The sequence below is a fragment of the Jaculus jaculus genome, chromosome 1, assembly GCF_020740685.1.
Source record: "Jaculus jaculus isolate mJacJac1 chromosome 1, mJacJac1.mat.Y.cur, whole genome shotgun sequence".
Taxonomy (NCBI): domain Eukaryota; kingdom Metazoa; phylum Chordata; class Mammalia; order Rodentia; family Dipodidae; genus Jaculus; species Jaculus jaculus.
In genome coordinates this window covers 126,931,864-126,951,359 of record NC_059102.1, presented here as the reverse complement: position 1 = coordinate 126,951,359, position 19,496 = coordinate 126,931,864, and the positions used below count along the sequence as shown (strand labels likewise).

At 45.7% G+C, this 19,496-nt stretch overlaps 1 protein-coding gene across 1 annotated transcript in view; it reads left to right on the top strand.

Annotated features, from left to right (window-relative positions):
* The window catches only part of Mvb12b (multivesicular body subunit 12B), a 197,450-nt gene that overhangs the window by 130,003 nt on the left and 47,951 nt on the right, over window positions 1–19,496 (top strand). The gene's annotated exons all lie outside the window — the stretch shown is intronic.

Here is a 19,496-nt window from a genome sequence, read left to right as displayed (position 1 = left end):
CCATGCTAGTTATTGACACCTGGAAAAGAAGACAACAGCTTCCCAGTTCCTTCCCAGGATTGTGTTGAGCATCTGTAAATCAGGAAGCCACTTGGGAATGTCGCTTCTCTCCATACATCTCTCCTTCTCAGTGAGGGATGTGTGGGGAAGCTCAGGACACTGGCGCATGCCCAGCCTAGCCTTCATCATAGCCTGGTGCTCTCTTACAGAAGTGTGACTTACACCATCACTTCTGAGAGCTCAGGAAAAATGTTCCCCAGTCCAGAGAAACTTGCAATAAAAGCCACTCTGGCACTGCTCAGCCAGCACCCCCTGGAAGCTGAGACGCCGACACGCATCATCACTTGGAAGTGAGCTGTTTTCCATGGCAGGCAGCCCATGGGCCCTTTCTGGGGAGGCAACAGTGTGATGGCTTGGGGCAGGAGGGAGAGAAGCACCACACAGAGCCTGCCAGCAGCTTCTATAAAATCCGCCTGAGCCCCTTTGGTGTTTTTGGGAAAAGTGCCTGGTGGGGGCTGATCAGCACAGTGTCCTTCGTGTACATTCCTCCTGCTGTCTCAGTGGGGGAACACAAGACACGTTCCAGTTTCGTCATCACAGAAAATAAAAACATTATGAGGTGACAGATACTTCAGGGCTCTTGAAAAGGTGGCCGCCTCCCACTGCACTCTCGTTTCTGATTGAAAGCCTGGCAGAGCACAGGCAGCTTTGGCCGTGGCTTGGTTCCACAGTGAGGCAGCCAGGGGACCCTTGGCAGGGGCAGCAGGACAGCGAGGAGCCAGTTTCCCACAAGAAACAGGACTGGCAGGTCTGGAGCCTGGTAGTGGGTCAGCTAATGGTTGTCAGAAGTTCCTTGTGTCTAAGGCAGATGTGGTCGTGGCCCTGCTACAGGGACTGTGGGAAGGAGCAGCGGAAGGTATCTAGCAGTGGGCCGTGATGGGCCCCAGACCTTACAGGCACACCGTCCAGACACTACCTTGACTGTACAGTTCCTAAAGAAAAGCCAGTTTGCAGACTTCTTCATAGCTTTACCCTCCTCACAATCCCTTTGCTGGCAGAGGGAGCCATTGCAGACCTGGCAATTGCAGACCCAGGGAGTGTGCTTAATCCCAGCTTTTCATGGGTTCCTCACACCTCTCCTGGGGTCTGCCCCAGGGAAGGAGAATGTATTTGCAGTGCTTCCCGGGACAGTTGTACCAACTTAGCCTTTTGTTTTTCTCCATCTGTGTATCTCACAATAATCGGCTATAGGCTGAAAAGGGAAAATGATGTAATTAAGGCAACTTCTTTCACTTAAGCACATTTAGAGAGCTGAAGTTGGTTTTGCCTTATTAAAATGGATTAATTTTAATTACAATAATGTATTTAATAATGCCCAACCTTCCTTCAGCACTTGCCGTCTGCAAGACTCTCATAGGCACTGTCAGTGTGCTTTGTCGTCAACACAATGTGTCCTTCCCAAGACAGCCCTTTCCAGGTGGGAAAATGGGTCTGGAGAGACTGAGCTGCCTAGAGCTGCTCCCAGGGCTGGGGTTCAAGCCCAGGTCCCAGGCTCTTAACCCTGAGCCCAGGACGCTTGTTCAGGGAACAGGTTGGGTATCAAGCTGGAAATTGAAAATGCGCACACCCAGAATACGTGGTGTAAGTCAGGACTAATCTGCCACGTTGCAAACCTCGTAGGAGTAAGGCCTTAGACACCTGGCTGATGAGGATCCCATGTCCCAAGGGCATCATGAATGGTGAGTATTGATGGTTCCCATGGCTCTGGTCAGACAGAACCTTGACTGGAGAGCGCAGAGCCTTCTGACTTGAAGTGATCTTGGACAAGGAGTAAAGCCTTTCCCCTGCCTTTGTTTCCCTATCTGTAAAGGGGGATGTGAGTGGCTTTGGTGAAGATTGAGCTGTGTCCTGGAGGCAGAGTTGCTGCCAGCATGCTGCTATGACTACAAGCCCTCCAAGCCCCTCCCCCCATCCCTTCTCAGCCCTTTCCCAGACAGGCAAAGGGATCTGGCAGACACCTTCCAGGAACACCCCTCAGTATCTGGGGTACTGTGGCTATATAGTTATGAACCTTTGCCAGGGGTCTCTAAGCACCAGCGTCCTCTTGCCGTGGTCCCCTCTGAGCTCTCTAGAGATGGTGAGTGACCCAAGCCATGGCTGTTTGCCTCACCCACCCCTAGCTCTCAGGAACTATGAATTCCTGTGTCTGCCCATAGGCAGAGGTCTCATCTGAACTGGTGACCACCTCATGCCCCTACCCCTTCCCACCCACTGCTTTGAAGCTTCTTTCTCTCGATTGGCCTTCCAAAGTGCCAGCCTCTGCCAAAGACAACCCTGGAATGTTGAGCCATTGCAGATACTGTGTGCTCCCAGGACAGGTCCCTGGAGAGGCCCCAGCCATGACCGGGGAACTTCCAGCCTGCTTTCTCTTCTGCTTTACACTTTCTCCAGTACCCAGTGCCCACAGGGCATGCAGTTCAGGCTGGCATACCCAGCTCCCAACAGCTTACCAAGCAATGATGTAGGCATTGGCAGGATGTGGGGAGAAGTGGCCAGTTGCACTGAGGGTGTGGTTGATGAGCTTGGAAGCAGGCCTTCAGCTGTCTCACACTAGAGTGTCCTCTCCTCTGTGGGAACTAATGCACCTCACTGCTGACAGCCTCACAAAGGAAGTTGGTCCATTGTGGAGTGAGGCTACTTTTCCTGTGGACAGAGCTCCTGAGTCCATCCCTGTCATTCATTCTGTTTGTGTCCGGAATGCCCAATGCTGTTTCCCACATCTTATTCATAGTCAATGATGATCCTAAGCCTGATTTATTTTTTAAAAAAAGAGAGAGAAGGGAGAAAAAACCTTTCAGTTCTCCAGCTTATTGTTGGGATGGAGTTATTTATTACACATCTCAGAGAGTGAGGCTCTTACCTGTCAGATTTGTCTTAGCATTGACTCAGAAACAATGAATGATGCTGAACTCCTGTCTAGGGTGAGATCCTTTGTGGGAGAGCATTGTCTCCTGCCTGGCTTGCTTTACAGCATGAGTAATCTTGTGATCCACTGGTGAGGTGACATTCATAACTTTGAATGAGAGAGTAAAGCTTGCCTTGTTGGCCCTAAACATCGCTTCTGGTGACACACTTAAAGAGTCCTTAATCGCTTGCTACCTAGAGGCAATAAACACACTAGTCTTTATGTTCCATGCCTTGTGTTTCCCTGAAATATGCCCCACACAAACAGAGCTCCTGCCCAACTCGTGGGAAGATCTTGTGGCTCTTGAGTCATGATGCCTCTGCCAAAAATGCTGGTGCCTTTGTATGCTCAGGGCAGCAGTATCTCTGGCCAGTAGACCACATGGCTTCTTGCAAAACTTTGGCCACATGCTTGATTGCCCAGGTCTAAGGAAGCAGCACCATCTTTGGTTAACAACATCTTGTTCAGTGCTTGAATTAATTCATAGCCAGAGTTCAGGGTTCATTCTAGGAAGATAGGAAAATGACATCTCATTCGTCAGTAAGTACCTAATGACCAACCCAGGGCCAGGCATACAGAAGATGCTCAGTATTTGTTATCTGATTCGGGAAAGGAGCTGGTCTTGAAACTATTCTTTCCCTTGATGTCCACACATTCCAGTTGTATGTCAGTTTCTCTTTTATATTTTTAAAATTTATGTTCAAGCAGAGAATACAAGATAGAATATGGCACACCTGGGCTTCTTGCCATGGCAGATGAACTCCAGATGTGTGTGCCACTTTGTGTGTACTGGGGAATAAAACCCAGGCCAGCAGGCTTGGTAAACAATGCCTGTAACTACTGGGCCATCTCCCCAGCACTCTTTTATAATTTTGAATTACATTATTCTCTTCTGACTGGATTAGAGATAACATGGCACAAAGGGCTCTCCAGAAATGGAAGCTGCCATTGTTGTCACAAGTTCCTTGAATCTGAAAAGCTGGGCTGTGTGCCCTGGTCTCCCGTGGCATGCGGTATGTCCTCCCCAAGCTGCTGAGCACACAGGCAGGGAAGGGGCAAGTCTTCACTGGTTCAGGCAGCGGCCAGAAGGAAACTCCTCTGCAGGGACCCAGCACAGCTGAGGGCACCTTCTGATATAATAAAAGACAAGCCCTGGCTCCTACCTCAGAAATCAGTGATTACGTGAGATCATGATTTACTCGTCAAACAATTTCAAAGAGATGGTCTCAGAGCTTAAATCAACCTTGATTTCTTTAGGTCAGCTCTGATCTGATCTGAGATGGGATCTGGCCTGAGCTTAGCCCCCTGAGTGCTTTTGCTTCTTTGCCCTGTGTCATGTTCTGTCAGGTTTCTGGTTCTTCCCTTCTCAACCTCTCCCCTCCTGAGACCCTTTAGCAAAATAATAGTGATAATTATAAAAAGTCTCTTCCCTTGCCCCAGAATCACACACACACCAAGCACATCATATCCCAGTCCCCAAGGTGAATGCAGGCTTCTGTTCTCTGTGTCTTCTCTCTGGGATGGGGAGAGGAATGAACAACTTTTTTCAACGTCTGGTGTGGCAGCAGGTTGCTGCCATTGTAACGGGTAAAGCTATTAAAGGTCTTGAGGCTGAGAAATGATGTTTCTTCAGGCTACTTGTTTTTTTTTTTAAGATATTGTACCTTTTATTTGGATTTAATGAGGACAGACATTTTAATCAGAGGTTAGTCATTTATTGTTGCAAACTATTGTTTTGATTCATCATTTTTGCAGATAATTAAACGGTTGAATTGGCACAGTGTGTCTACTTTATTAAAGCAGGTGATTTTTGGGGGGGAAGGAGATGCTGTGTTTTGGATCACTGCACAAGAATGGCTTTCATCGTCATCGCTGAGTTTCTGGTTGTTTGGCAGAAAGCTCTCATGTCCTTTCTGGCCTGGAGGGGCCTGACTATGTGAGCTGATGATAGCTGCTCTGCCCTCTGCAACTCGAGCTGTGGAGTAAATCCTACGCTGTTACCTTCTCAAAAGACTCAGGTTTTAATTGGATTGGGGGAAAGAGCCTACAAGTTATGAACTTTGCTGAGCAGTAGTTCTTCCGCTAAAAACAGATTAATTGTAGCCCTCACAGTGGGTGGAGTTTAAAAGTCAATTACTGCTTGTCCTATTATAATTTACACACCTAGGATTTGAAAAAGTCTGTCACTTAGTATGAAAATGAAAAGGTTACACATACCACTTGGAGCACACCTATGACTCTCCATTTGTAAATGCGCTTGCTCCATGTATTTGTATGTTTGCAACTTGTAGCTGCAGAGCTGCGCCGAGAGCCTACGTCTGCCAGCAGGATTCCTCACCAAGAGTAACCTTTAAGACTGGGGCCCTTCAGCCCATGCAGAACAGCTTTACACACAGCCCTTTGTCTGGCAGCCCAGCCCACTTGTAGGCACCGAGGACGGCTGGTGCCAAGGAGCTCCCAGATCGCTCCACTCAGGGGTCATGAGCTAGTCAGGGAATGGTGCCTCGGGGGTCAATTTTTTAAAAAACAAATTGCTCACACCATTTGCTTTCTTTGATTTCTCCATGTTTGTGTCCTGAATCAGTTAATTCACTCATTAAGAGGATTTATTTTAGATGGACCAATTAAAACTTTGGAGGCTAATTTTTTGCTGAGCAGCGCAGACCTCTGAAAGCACAATTTATAACACGGCTTCTGCCCTTTTCCACAGAGAGCTGTCTGCAAGGACTGTAACCCCGGTGCTCAGTACAAAATTGCTGTTCTTTGTCCCAGCTCCAGGCTGAGCTGCCACCCGGGTGCTGGGTGTCTGAGACCAACCCGCCCATTGTTTTAAGGTGAAGCGCCAAGTCCAGCCCAGCCTAGCCCAGGAGCAGCACTCTTTATTTGTTTGCTTGCAGAAACCCTATAGTTAATTTTTTTAATAGGAAGCTGCTGTGTAGTTTGGATATTTAAACAGTTATTAACCGAATGACAATTAACAGATTGCATAGACAGATTTTCTTTTGAAAACCTCTGAAATTGAGTACAGTTTGCAAAACTATCACGGCATAGTAATGACAATGAATTTTGATTTCCCGGAACTGATATTAGACTCCTTATTAAACTATGTGCATCTGCTTTTAATTTACTCCAAATAATTGGAAAATGCAATGAAGCTTTCCAATTAAAGCACGGCTTTATGCTGTTTAATAATACCCCATAATATTATAGCTTATGAAGTGACAGGTGAGTCGGTGTATGAATAAAACATAAAGGCAGCAATAAGGGACAGAAAGCCGGAGACAGTTGTGGGGATTTTAAATGCTGGATGTAATTTGCATATATTAATCTCTTCTTTTCAGCCTTATCAGGCGTTCTTCAGTATTTGAAGTTAAAATAGCGTTGACAGGCGGGAGTACGCTTAGTTTTTTCAAGGATTTATTACTTGTATAATTTCTGATCTTTAATAAGCAGATATGACTGATCCTCATAGTTCTATAGAAATCGGTTAATTGTTCCAGATGGCGTGTACTGATTATGCAAAATTACTTTTCACACCATTTTTTTTGTGATGGAGTTTGGAGTAAAATTAAATTTTTTATAGCCTTCTTATCATGCTGTTTTACAGTGGTTTTTCCACAGAAGTTGAATTTAATCTACTATATTACATTGACCAGCACAGTTATTCTAATGTAGCATTTTGTGATTTGACAAAGAATAATAGAACACATTGCTCATTGTTCATTCCTGTGTCCCTAATAAAAAGGAGCTCCTGTATATAGAACGTAGCTGTTATTTATGAAGAATGCCTCATTCGTGCAGTTAAAATCGCAAAATTGTATTATGAAGTAGTTCCTTTTGGGGAGAGGCTATCTGGAAAAAGCAAATGGAAACAGGCTTGTTGCTACCAATTTTACATGCTGAGGGAGGAGTCTTCTTTTAATGACCGCTGTGTTCAAATTGTATTACTTTCTTCTTTTGAAGAAGGGGGAAAAAAAGCCCTACATAATCTCATTCTATTAAGAGAGGTGTCATGAGTTGTCTCATCTTGATTTCCATAATCCCAGAAGCCTTTCATAATTGAATAGCATGGATAAAAGGTGGTCACACTTTGGTATTGGGGAAAAAGTCACTGATAACCATCCCTAATGGTGGGGACCTTCTGCCAGGACCCAGGGCCTGGTGGTGTCCTGTGCTCGGACTGCTGCAGGAGTCATGTGGCAGAGGTGCCCTGCAGACATGTCCTCTTTTCTCTGATTTGGTGGATAGAGTTTTCTCTTGCGTTGAAGGTCCCATTTGGTTTGGGGCTGGGGAAGGGTGTGGCTCAGTGGCAGAGCACTTGTCTAGCTTGCCTGAATCCCTGGGATCCATCCCAGGCACTAGAAAACTAAATCCCATTCTGCTGTGTGGCACTTTCAAGATAATTGATCACCTGAGGTTTGGGTTATCTTTCAAAGAGACTCCTGCATGCTGTACTGCTACAAGCAGAGCTCCCTATGCAGACACCCACATCTCCTTGCAGCTCAGCTCCTCATGCCTCATGGTTCCCCCTGTGGCCTCGGCTACTCTGCAAACTTGAAGAAGATTTGGGTCTGTTTAAGAATCCTCAAATCTCCCGGCCCCAGGAAAAGCAAAAGAGTTTTGTTTTGTTTTGTTTTTAATATTACTGGCCACACTGACTGCTCCTCACATGGGACCCCTATAATGGAAATAAGACTTGGTTGCCACTCCAGGCTTTGGAGACCCAGATGTTACAGCAGTGTCTGTCTCTCTGGGTTAGCTGGGTAGAGCACAGGGCATTCAGGGTGCTAGATTCCTCCCACCCCATCACATGCTGCCCTGTGTCCATTCTACTGAGTATTTTTGGTTAAATTCTGTTTTCGATCCAGTCTGAAGGAAGTGTAATAGTAAGGTAAAATACTTTACTATTAGCTACCTATAGACCCAGAATGATCCATTAAGCCACTGATGTAGAAATGTGATTCACAGCCCGAAGCTCTTTTATGAAATTCCCTTTCAACCTTTCTTTCATAGTACTTCCAGATACTGGCAACTTTCATGTATACTGTTTAGTAAACTCCAAACATATATATATTGAGAATGAAAATTATGTGAAAAAAAGAATGCATAAATCAGCCATGATTAAAAATATTTGTTCTAATGCAGTAATAATTTGGTAGTAATGCTTTCATCAGGATAGCTTAAGGCTACATTAAGTGGACAGACTTTATATAGATTCTCTAATTTTAATCTTCAAAATGCTATCTAATGTCTCATTAAGACTTGCATATAATGTATCTTAAGTACAGTCATTAAATATAGTTTAGGGAGATTTATGTTCAGATATTGCTTAAAGATGTTTTAATAGGCCCATTTACTCTGATGATATTAATGAGCTCTTAATCCAGATGAAGCTTCTCAAACTAGCACTGAAGACGCCCAGCCTGAGCACAACAATGTGGAGTCAGCACCTGCTTTGGACAATTGCCTAGAGGTCAGACCCACTGGCCCAAGGCTGGTGTGAGCCCCTTGGCAGAGCTTGGCATCTAAGTAAGAGCCCCCTCCTCCCACTTACACTGCTGCCAACCACAGCAGATGCCATTCTTACACTACCCCAACCATAATGGCCAAACTAACTGGCCAAACCTTTCATCTCCCAGGTCATTTGAGAAGCCCTGACACTGGCCATGGTGTCACTGGGCACAAGGGGTTAAAGGAAGCTGTTGCTGGCCTTGGGCAAGCATCTGCCAGGTGAGGTATGCACAGCCTGGCATGCTTATACGAGCAGCTCCAGCTTACTGCACCATGAGCTAGCTATAAAAGGTCACTTGAGCTTTTCATCTTTGTGGCTGGAATGGTATCAAAGTGGCCCTTCGAATTCAAGAGTCCGAATGCAAGAAAGCCCCAGGGAACCACGTGTGGTGTTTCCCATGGCCCCATGGCCCCGTGTGCAGCACAAAGCAGTTGGGCTGGATTTCCCTTTCTTTCAGAGAATTATTGAAACACACATTTTTTTGTTTCAATTATTTTTTTAGGGGAAGGGAGAAAAGAACCTATGAGTTCAGAGACTTTTCTAATTGCTAAATTGGTTTGTTATAAAAAAGATAATAGCAAATTTCTTCTTTTCATAATTGGACATTTCTTCCCTGTAGGCTAACGCAGATACAACCCGTGCATGCAGAATAAGTTGTGCTTCTGAAAAGCCATAACTAGCTAATAACAGCTACAGTGTCATCAGAGAGTAATGGTGTGCTGATTAGCATAATTAATGACAAATGGTGGTGCGGAATTGGTGGATTGGTTTAGCGGATGATGAATGCGGCGAGGCCCGGGCTGGGGCCTGCCAACTAGGCCTCGCTGGCTGTCAGCCCTTCTGTTCTCGCCCAGGCAGCTCTCATTAGTCACGATGGGAGGTGCCAGTTTGTATTCTGTTTGGAGCACAGAAAACTTAATAATCCAAGCAAACGTGGCTCTCCCTTTTTCCTGTGTATTTACTCACAAAAACCTCACTTGCTTGTTCCCATTGTGGCAGGAACATTGCAACACAGCTGCTTCCAGATCTTTCCTGATTCTGGAAGGAGAAACAAAAGGTAGAGTCAGGGAGATTCAAGGTCTCCTCGCGCTCCTGTGGCCATAGGAGTCTTCGGTTTATCTGTGTGTTTGTAAGAGGAAAAAGATGCACTCAGTAAGCTATATGTTCTGTCCTGAAATACGACTAGCACATTTATCTTTGACTCGATTAATCAGACCTCATTTGCATTCACAAATGAGACTGATAAAAATGGATTTACCTCTTAACCTTTAGAGAGGGAAAAGCATTTCTCTGCAAGATTTCTGGGGCTACAACTCCTTAACTGATAAGAAACAACTCTTTTATCAATAAAGATGAAAATCCTTAATTTGCATCAGTGAATGAGACTAATTATTATATAGTTAATTAGCATCTGGAAATGAGGATTATCTTAATTACAAAGCACAATTTCCCTAATAGCTACAAAACTGTAAGTTTGATCCGTGTGGAAATTGGTAACTATTATTATGTAATTAGTGATAACGTTAATAGTACAGAATATTTGGACATAATTTGCATATGCAAATGTAATTTACCTGAGCCAAACAAGTGGCCTATTGCCGATTAGAGCATGATATAGCAAACTGAAAGTTCTAGATAGCTGAATGGTACCCATTATGCTAAATACCTAAATTGGTAGTGGAGTTTGTAAAGGCCTTTCGTATTTAGGGAGCCTGATAGATTTTACTTTAACAAGAATTAATAGCTGGACCATTCAGTAATGAAGACAACTGCTTAGGGAAATAGCTTCTTGACTTTGATTTCTCCATAGTCCCCAGTGTTCCATAGCTCTAAGAAGTGCTTCGCCTATATATTTTAGCAATTCTGGGTTTTGATTTTTCTTACAATAGATATGTACTTTTAAGGTGGTAATGCATTCATGAGCATGGCTAATTATAAACTGATGATGCAGTTCACTGCTCTTGAGGGCAGTTCAGGCCTTTCTGAATTTGGCCGGCATGGCCCTAGATGTGCTTCTCTTCAGAGCTGGTTCTGTTTTCCCTCATCTGGTCCTCATCTCCTTCCCCCTCAGACTGTCACAGTGTTTCCTGAAGGTATGGATCTGTGGGAGTAATTTTAGAGTAGACAGAGGTGGCCTTTTGAAACTTTTATTTCATTCACAGTAGTATGTGATGGATATCATTATCCACAAATCATTGTATTAATTAGTCTTTGCTGGGTATGCCACAGTAACAAGCAGTCCCCTGAACCATATGGCTTACCCCACGTCCATTCAGATACAAGTTGGTGGCTATGGGCTGGCAGGGATCCTGCTCCGTGTGTCTTCTCATTCTGGTACTGGGGCTGACAGAGCCCCTGGCTGCACATGCTATGCTGAATAGTGATGGCAAAGAATAAGGAGACCTGGAATAAATAACCAGTGGCTCCTGTGGCTTCTGGACGAAGGCCACAGCCCAGTCGGGAGCAGGGAGGCAGGAGGCCCTGCTCACATGGCAGTGGGTGAGGACAGTCATACTCTTCAGGGAAGTGGGGCACATATTTGGGAACAGTGGAAGAATTCATTGGAGGCAGATATTTCAAGTTTAGACAGAGTTTCAGAGGCAAAATACCAAGTCATTATTAGTTGGGCTGTGTGACTTTGGGGAGCAGGATATGGCTTCCTCATCTGGGAAATTTTGGCTTTTTCTTCTGTCTTCTTTTATCATCAGCCCATCGGGGCTTGGTCCTTGTGTTAGCTAGCTTCTCGGTCCCTGTGATACATGCCTGGGAGAAGCAGTTCTAAAGGAGGAGGTTTTTTTTTATGGTTTCCATGGATGGCTAACTCTATCCCTGTGGCCTGAGGTAGGGCAGAACATCATGGGGGCAGGAGATTATGGAAGTTATTCACCCACAGTGGTCAAGAAGCAAGACAGGAAGAGGGCAGGAAAAAAAAATACCATTCAAAGACATGTCTCCAGGGACCTGCGTCATCAGTGAGGGCCAAGCCTTCCACACATGAGGCAACGCATGTGGATACATTTCATGTCAAACCATGACGGTCCTCCAGTGTTGGTAGTACTCACAGCCTGAGCAATCGGCAGGTGCCCCACTGCCGTGGGAATAGCAGTGGCTGGCTGTTACAGGCTCATGTTGACCAAACTTGAGTCCTTCATGTTTGGGTCCATTTTGTCATTCCAGACTTTGAGAAAGTGGCTTCTTTTCTCTGGGATTCTGTCTCCCAAGCTGCACATGAAGCTTTTGCACCTGGTGGTCTCTTTGTTGCTGTTTCTACCCTTTACCCCTCAGAGCCCACACTGCAAGCTGGCACCTTACAGGGGCTGGGGCATAGGTACCTGGGCCTGCTGCCTCAGGACTGGTGGGACTGAGGTACCTAGGTGTGAGCCTGCCTTCATTTCCTTAAAGAATTGAATGGGTGAAATTTATTGCTGGACAGAACAGTGCCATGATAGACCCCCCTTTTTAAACCTTTGTTAAATCAAAACTAGACATAAACCTTTTCTTTCCTGAATTATGAAAGTACCACCCATATTCATTACTTTTAAAAGTTGGGAAGTACATAAAAGCATAGGGAAAAATAGCTGTCACTTATAATCTCATTACTCAGAGAAACAATATTTTATAGAATATCATTTTTCAATATTTTTTACAGAATACTTACATGTTTCTACCTAATTGTCCATACTGGGTTTATTTTTGGCATATGTATGTATATGTGGTGTCCATATGTGTGTGGGTGGATATGTATGTGCATATATGTGGTGATTAGAGCTTTACTTTAGCTGTCTTCCTCATTCACTTTGCACTTTGTTTCCTGAGACAACATCTCCCACTGAACTAGAACTCACAAGTTTGGCCAACAAGTCCTAGGGATCTTTCTGTCTTCACTTCCATACTTCTGGGATTATAAGCATATGCCACCACACCCAGCTTTTGTGTGGGTTCTGGGGATTTGAACACATGTTCTCATGAAATATATGTAGGTCATTTATTTGATTGCTGCCTACCATAAAATCTACACATTTCTATTATCAAAAGTCACAGTTTCTCAAGATGTATGCACCCAGACACTTACAGATGGTTCGTGACACCAGTCACAGTCAAGGGAAGTGTAAACAAACATAAGGGCATCACATCAGATCATAACTGCATAAAATTAACCACAGTGTCTACTGTACTACTGTAGTAATTTCCTAGCCACCTGCTACTTTCTGGGCAGTCAAGTTATATGGGGATTTTCAACCTTGTGGGAGGCCAACACCTGAACTTGAGTGAGCATGCCTTCAGATGAATATATAGATAAGCCTTTGTCTAATCATTTTGCTATATAATGATATGTTGTCCCTCTCAGTGGCTAGCTTTGTTCACACTAATGCATATATGGAAGAAGTCTTCTTGGGGTTTCCCCCTAAAGCCTTGGTAACTGGCAATTATTATATGTAAGTCTTGCCTATTTTAGAAGTAAGACTTAACCTTCCCGTTAGTTTCTGTTTCCCAGGCAACAAGTGAGGCTGCATACCTATCCTTGCCCTCGTGGGCCTGGCCTCTTTCTCCTGCAGCCTTGTCCCTGTGTGATGGCAAGCGGGCAGGGGCTCTTCATGTGCACGTCCCCTCCTGTCACTACGACCTTTGACTGGTTTGCATGTTGTCTTTGGCTGTGAGGGTCCTTTCTGCTTTGTGCCTGTGTTGTCTAGTTTCAGGAAAGCCTGCTCCCAAATGTCTCCTAGCACGCTCTGGTGGCTTCATTGTTTTTTCATATTTAAATCTAAAATCCACCTATAATAGTGTCCTATAATGAGATAAGAATCATTTTTCCCAAATCATTCATCATCAACATACTTATGACATCATCTCTCTCTTTTTTAACCAACTCATTTGAAAAGCAATCAGAAATAACTCTTTTCACCTCTGGGGATATGCCTTGCGACTTGTGTTCTGTTCTGATGGCTTGAGTGCATGCCCCAGTGGGAGGATGAGACTTTCAGTTACAAGTGTGTGTTTTTATTTCCTTTATTATGTTCTTTGTAATTTTTTAAAAAATGTTCCCAGTAGTTGTGACCCTATTTTTTTTTTACCCAGTTTAACTTTAAAATTATTTGACATTCTAAGGAACATACTTGACTGAAAATGTTGAAGTTAAAAATTAATATGGGGAAAATGGTCATCTTTAAAATATGGTGCACTTCATTCCAGAAGTGAATCTCCACATATTCATTTGTCTTTTCAGTTTATTTAGTATTTTCTTTATTTTTGGTCTCTGTCTAGGTTTTAAGTTTTTAGTTATTGCTTTCTCCATTATGTTTTAACTGGGGATTAAATATTGTCGATTTTGAATACTGGCTTTATAACTGGCCACCTCTCTTTTTGCTAGTTATTTTTAGCAGCTTCCAAGTGCATTTACTTCGAGTTCTCAGTGAAGTACAGTATCCTCAGCATACGTGCAGCATTTTGTCTGTGATGACTTTCACGGCCCTTTTCTTGTTCTTGCTTTGTATCGTTGGGTGGACTGTCCACAGCAGCAAGTGAGAGAGTGAGGCCTGCCTCTTCCCTTCCCCAGGCCCTGGCCTCGGTCCAGAGGCCTCTTCAAGTCTGACACAGATCTGTATGTGGGGCACAGTTACATTGCATTAAAGGAACAATTCTTCTATTTCATGGGAGGTTTTCTTCAAATTCAGGCACTAATTTGAATTTCATATAAAAAAAGTCAGCATCTATTAACACAATTTTAAGGATTTTTTTTCTCATTTGACTTATCGAGACAAATCGCTTTGTTTCAGTAATTTAGCATGTAGGAAGCTATTGTTACATTTGCTTTAGTATGATGCATTATTCTTTAAATGAAATGTTCAATTTGAGCTGCTGTTGTTTAAGTTAGGATTTTAGCATTTCTGGAAATGATTTGGGCTTAATGCTTATCAAAATACTATTTTTGAGTGATTTAAAAATCAGAATTGTTTCTTTCAAGTGTGAGAATATTTCTAAAATATTGTAATACCTGTTCCTCATGGGGTTTGGGAATGAAGAATCATTTTCCTGTAAGGCTGTGAACAGTCCTGGAAGTATTTAGGGACCTGGAGCGTTTTCAAGGGAGGGACACCAATTTCAATTTCCTTCACAATGATTGAATTGTTTTCAAGCTACTTCTACTTGATTCAGTTTGTCATCTATATGTCCTTTTTTGTTGGAGGCAGGGTCTCTCTCCATAGTCCAGGTTGGCCTCAAACTCCTATCCTTAAACATTAAGGATTACAGGCATGCGCCAACTCACTGGGCTCTAGCCATTGTTATTTGTTTTTATTATTAAGCACATACTTTGAATAGATACATCATGTGTTGGTACCATCTTTTCCCTCCTCCCTGCCCCCATTCCACAGGGGGCCCTCCTCAGTGGGGTGCTGGTATTCCCCATGGGGTTGTGGGCTATGCATTGTGGGAGCAGCAGTCAGTTATGGAGGGGAGGCAATGCTTCTGGGCATGACGTCCCAACCTGTGGCTCTTACAATCTTTCTGCCCCCTCTTTTGCAAAATCCCTGAGCCTTGGTGGGTGTGTTTTAAGCCTACTTGAGTGATAAGCTCTTAGGAGTCTCTAGATTTCTTCTTTGGTAGGCATTGATTATCCTCAGCATCTGTCTCTTTCAGCCTGGTGCTGACTATCAGGCTCACCATGGAAGCAGGACTCTTGCTCATCTCCCCACTTCCTCTGTGGCTTCATCTGGGTCTTGGCTGAAATGTGAGGGGTGGTTTATCTCCTTGAGTTATGCTACCTTCTGAAAAAGGAAAACAGATTCTCCAAAGGAAAGTGAAGTCAGCATAGATTAAATTGGATAAGTGTTATTAATTTAGGGAGAGTTTGATGGATGTAGCCCATCTTTTAGCCAAAAATTAGTGGAAGATTGACTTTGGAGAGTGTAATTTTTGTCTCCATAGGATTCTGACCTGGTTCCCAGTTCCAGATATGGGTTCCTTTCCACTGAGAAAAATCTCTTAACCAATGAGAAAGCCATTGGTTACCTACCAAGGCTGTGTGCCACCATTGCTGTGGTGTGCTTCTTGTCAAGCTGGTTGCTTCTGAGTAGCTTAAACCCCTGCTTGCTCACACCATTGTTGGCCACTTTCCCCTAGTAGCTCATGTATTTGGATGATGGGTTTTGCTTATGTTTCAAAGCACAGGTGGCATGGATGGTGTGTGTCAGTGCCATGCAGTGTTACTTGGCCTGACTAGGTTTGTCCCTGTGCCCAGTCCATGGTGACTTTTTCCTTGCATTATGATAGCATTGCCCTTTTGGTTCCAGTTGGTGTTTGTGGCCTTGGGTTCAATGATATTCTAGGCCAGGGGGACCCTTGGCAGGGACCCAGCCCACTAAGCTCCATACATGATGCTCCTTCCCAGGGTTCTGCCCACCTGCCCTGACCTTCATTTGGGTTGCCTCTGGGCCCCAGGGAGCCTTCTGTTGCTTGATCACATCCTCCTGGTCTCCATCCAACCTGAGCTATCTCCTACTTTTCCTAAATAGTGTCCATAGTGACTCTCTTGGGCTAATCCTCTGAGTCTCCTCTGCCTCCACATTCTAGGCGGAGCCACCCAGATACACCTCAGCTGCCCATGCCAGCTGTTCCCAACTTGTGAACAGAGCCCAGTAACAGAAGCCCCAAGCCCCAGCAGGACTGAGCATATGCTGAGTGGATGATCTTGTGTGGTCTTCCTTTGTCCTGTGGCCACCCTGATGCTGAACAGTTCCATTCCTGAAGGTCATCATTAAATACCGGCTGGCTCATGTCTCCCAGAACATCACTCTCTGGATGTGTTCATTTTAAAGCATCCCTGCCATGACACAGAAGAGACATACAAGGTGTCTGTTGAGAGGAACCCCTGGGCCCAACTCAGGGCCAGGCCTGGTCCACTAGGCCCAAAGCCTGGCAGAGAGCCTGGGGCTGTGAACAGGTGCCCACAGGGCCTTGGGGTCTGATGTTAGCTGCCCCTATAAACACTCAGGCTGTGGGCCCCACTCAGGTGGGCTTCACAGCCTGCTGAGCTGGGTCATCAGGGAGGGCTCACTCCTCACTGGCTGAAGGCATCCTGTCTGTCCACCCACAAAGCAACCCTGGCAGGTTATAGACATTACAGGCCATTCTTTCAGATGTGCATCAGCGGGCCCAGCTGCCCTGGCTGCTTATCAGTGGTGTGATTCAGGGTGGGGGAGGAAAGTTACAAGGCCCCAGCACCTCCGTGCTGAAGCTCATTGTCACAGAAGGGCAGAGTCATCTGTCAGGACTCAGCCTAAGGAGAGCCTGTGTGACCTGGGCAGATATAGCCACTCACTCCCTCTGCTGCCACAGGCCTGAGTGCAGTCAGTGCTCATAGTGAACCGCAGGCTTTTGTCCTCTTTTAACTGACCTTTCCATAGAAACGCAAGTGGCTTATGTCTGGTTTTAGGAATAATAGTCTTGATTCAGAGCAGTTAAGTGATTTCACCAAGGTCACGCAAGAAGTCAAGGCAGTGCCCATCCAGCCATGCTTTCATTGCACCTCCTACAGAATTCCTTCATAGCTTTTCTCACTCTGCTGCTGTTAGTTGAAGTGTCGGGTGCTTGGGCTGTGTGTTCCATGGGGTATATGACTAGCTTGCACCGTCATGCTCCCAGTGCGTGATGCTCAGCACTCAAGTGGGCAGCAAGTACTCTGCAGTTGAATTCAGTGGCTGTCCAGCACCGCTGTCCCTGGGAGTGCTGGACACACTCTGCTAGCTCCCGTGGGGTAGGCTTTCTGATGCCGCTGCTCTGAGACCTGCGCACTGCTACCAGTGCAGCCTAAGAAGCCATCCTGCAAGGGGTGTCCAGATGGCAGCGTCAGCCACATAGCTAGCGCCAGCATGTCTGATGTCAGCCTGCAGCTTATTTGCCATGTCCCCACGGCAAGGGCAGGGCTCCCTCCCTGCTCTGCCCAGTTCCTTCCCCTGTGTGAGGGAGCTCTGAGAGGGATTATATCTCCATAAAAATACAGGAACCCCCCCCTTAAAGCTTGTGAACCCCAACTTCGAGTCCTTGTCCAGTTATCAAGTGTGGACACAGAGAAAGGTACATTATGAGAATTTATTAAGGACAGAGTAAAAACAGGAGAGAAGGAAAAAGCAGGAAAGATTTGCCCACCCACGAGGACTAAACCTGCAAAACTGGAGAAGAAGAAGTTGGTGCTGTTGCTGAGGAGGGATTAGGAGGTTGGTGTTTACAGCCATCTTGGATGACACTGAGTCTGAGTTCGAGTCTTGCCAGGGCAGGTTTCTTTCCTATTCTGGAATGAATAAAACTACTAGCAGCCACGTGTACCTATTTCATGTGTCAGCCTGCCCTGCGAGCTGTACCCCTACTGTGTTGCATGGCAACCTTAAGAGGAGAAGGGGCACCCTCACTCCCAGTGTGCAGGCTCATACACAGAGAGCCAGACCAGGGGGTGCACTTCCAGGTGGAGGAGGTCAAGGACACAGTGGAGGGGAGGCCCCAAGGGGCTGTGGCAGGGCCTGATGACTGGCTGGACCAAGCAGTGCGTTCAAGCCCAGGGGAGCAGCTGGCGCCACCCAAGCACCTGCCACCAGTTGTGGGATCTCCACTCTGCTGAGGCAGGGGAGCCCCATGACTGACAGCAGCGCCTGCCCCCACCTCCTCCCACGAGCAAGAGGAACAGGTCGGGAGCCCAGAAACCAACTTGGGAAGGGATTCTTACCTTCTGATGCAGCGGTAAAGATGCCCAGAACTTAGACTTAGGTAACAGATAAGCCATGGAAAGCCAGGTGGGATATGAAGGCCAGATGAGGTCAGCTGTGGGACTCCACCCAGCTCTGTGCCCAGACCCTGGGGAAACTCCATGGGTGGATTGAGGACATGCAAGATACAATGGTCTGGTGGTTGTGAACCTCACACTGTTTCATTCCTTGCCCTCTCTTACTGGTTATGTGAAAGTTGTATAGTATTATAAATCCATTCATGTAGCCCCCAGATCCTTGGAAGGCAGAGGGTCTTTGTGTCACAGCCTGCTCACAAGTGGGACTGGACAGTGATCAGCCCATGTCCCTTCTTGCTTACCTACAAAGGAGAAAAGGAAAATGTTAGGAGTGCCAAGTGCCTTTATCTCATGCATGTGCAGACATGCAGGCACACATATGGCCAGACGCATACACATATGTGCACACATAGACAGGCATGCACACACATGTGCAGGCATATATACATGCAGGTGCACAGACATGCACACACGTGCAAGTACCTACGTACACATGCAGATACACACAATTTCCCCATTAAAAAATGGACTTGGCACTGTTCCTGTGTTCTGGTGTAGGCCATGATCCAGGGACCCTGTTGCCAGCAGGTCACTGCTGGATTCTGAGACATAAAAAGCAAAGAAGGCACAGTGCTGCCCTGGGGACACCCTCCCTGCCTTGGCTTGAGCCAGGGCTGGCAGCACTTGGCTCCAGGTGCGCAGCAGAGCCCTGGCAGCTCACTGGGGGAGTAGACAAATGTTTCCCGTCAGAGTGCTGATGCCAGAAGTAAAGGAACTGTGAAGCGCTTAGCAGCTTTGCAGCCGTCCTCTTACAGCCATTCCTGTAACGTGCAGTCTAGGCCTTTCATGGGATAAGTGACTTGTTTACAGAGGCTCAGGAGAGTGGCCATGGGACAGTGGAGTTTCGTTTTTTCTTTTTTCTTTGATTTGTAGTTTAAAAGTGTGAGACTCAAGTCCCATCTCCACTCCAGACAAGCCACTTGTCCCTGTACATGAGCTCATCTCTGTCAGTTGGGATAGAAGTGCCTCCAACCACATTGACACACTGGGAGTGTTTTACTGGCTGTGACATGCACAAGAATACACTCCATTTTCTGTCAGCCCAGCAGGTTTGTTTGAGCCTCTGTTTTCCCCATCTCTGAGCTATACCATCCACCCAAAACCTCAGGAGGGCATCGCCCATGAGCACCCAGGCCTTTTTCAGTGTGTCGGTCGTGGCCGTAAGCACCAGCTGTTCCTTGGGCTTG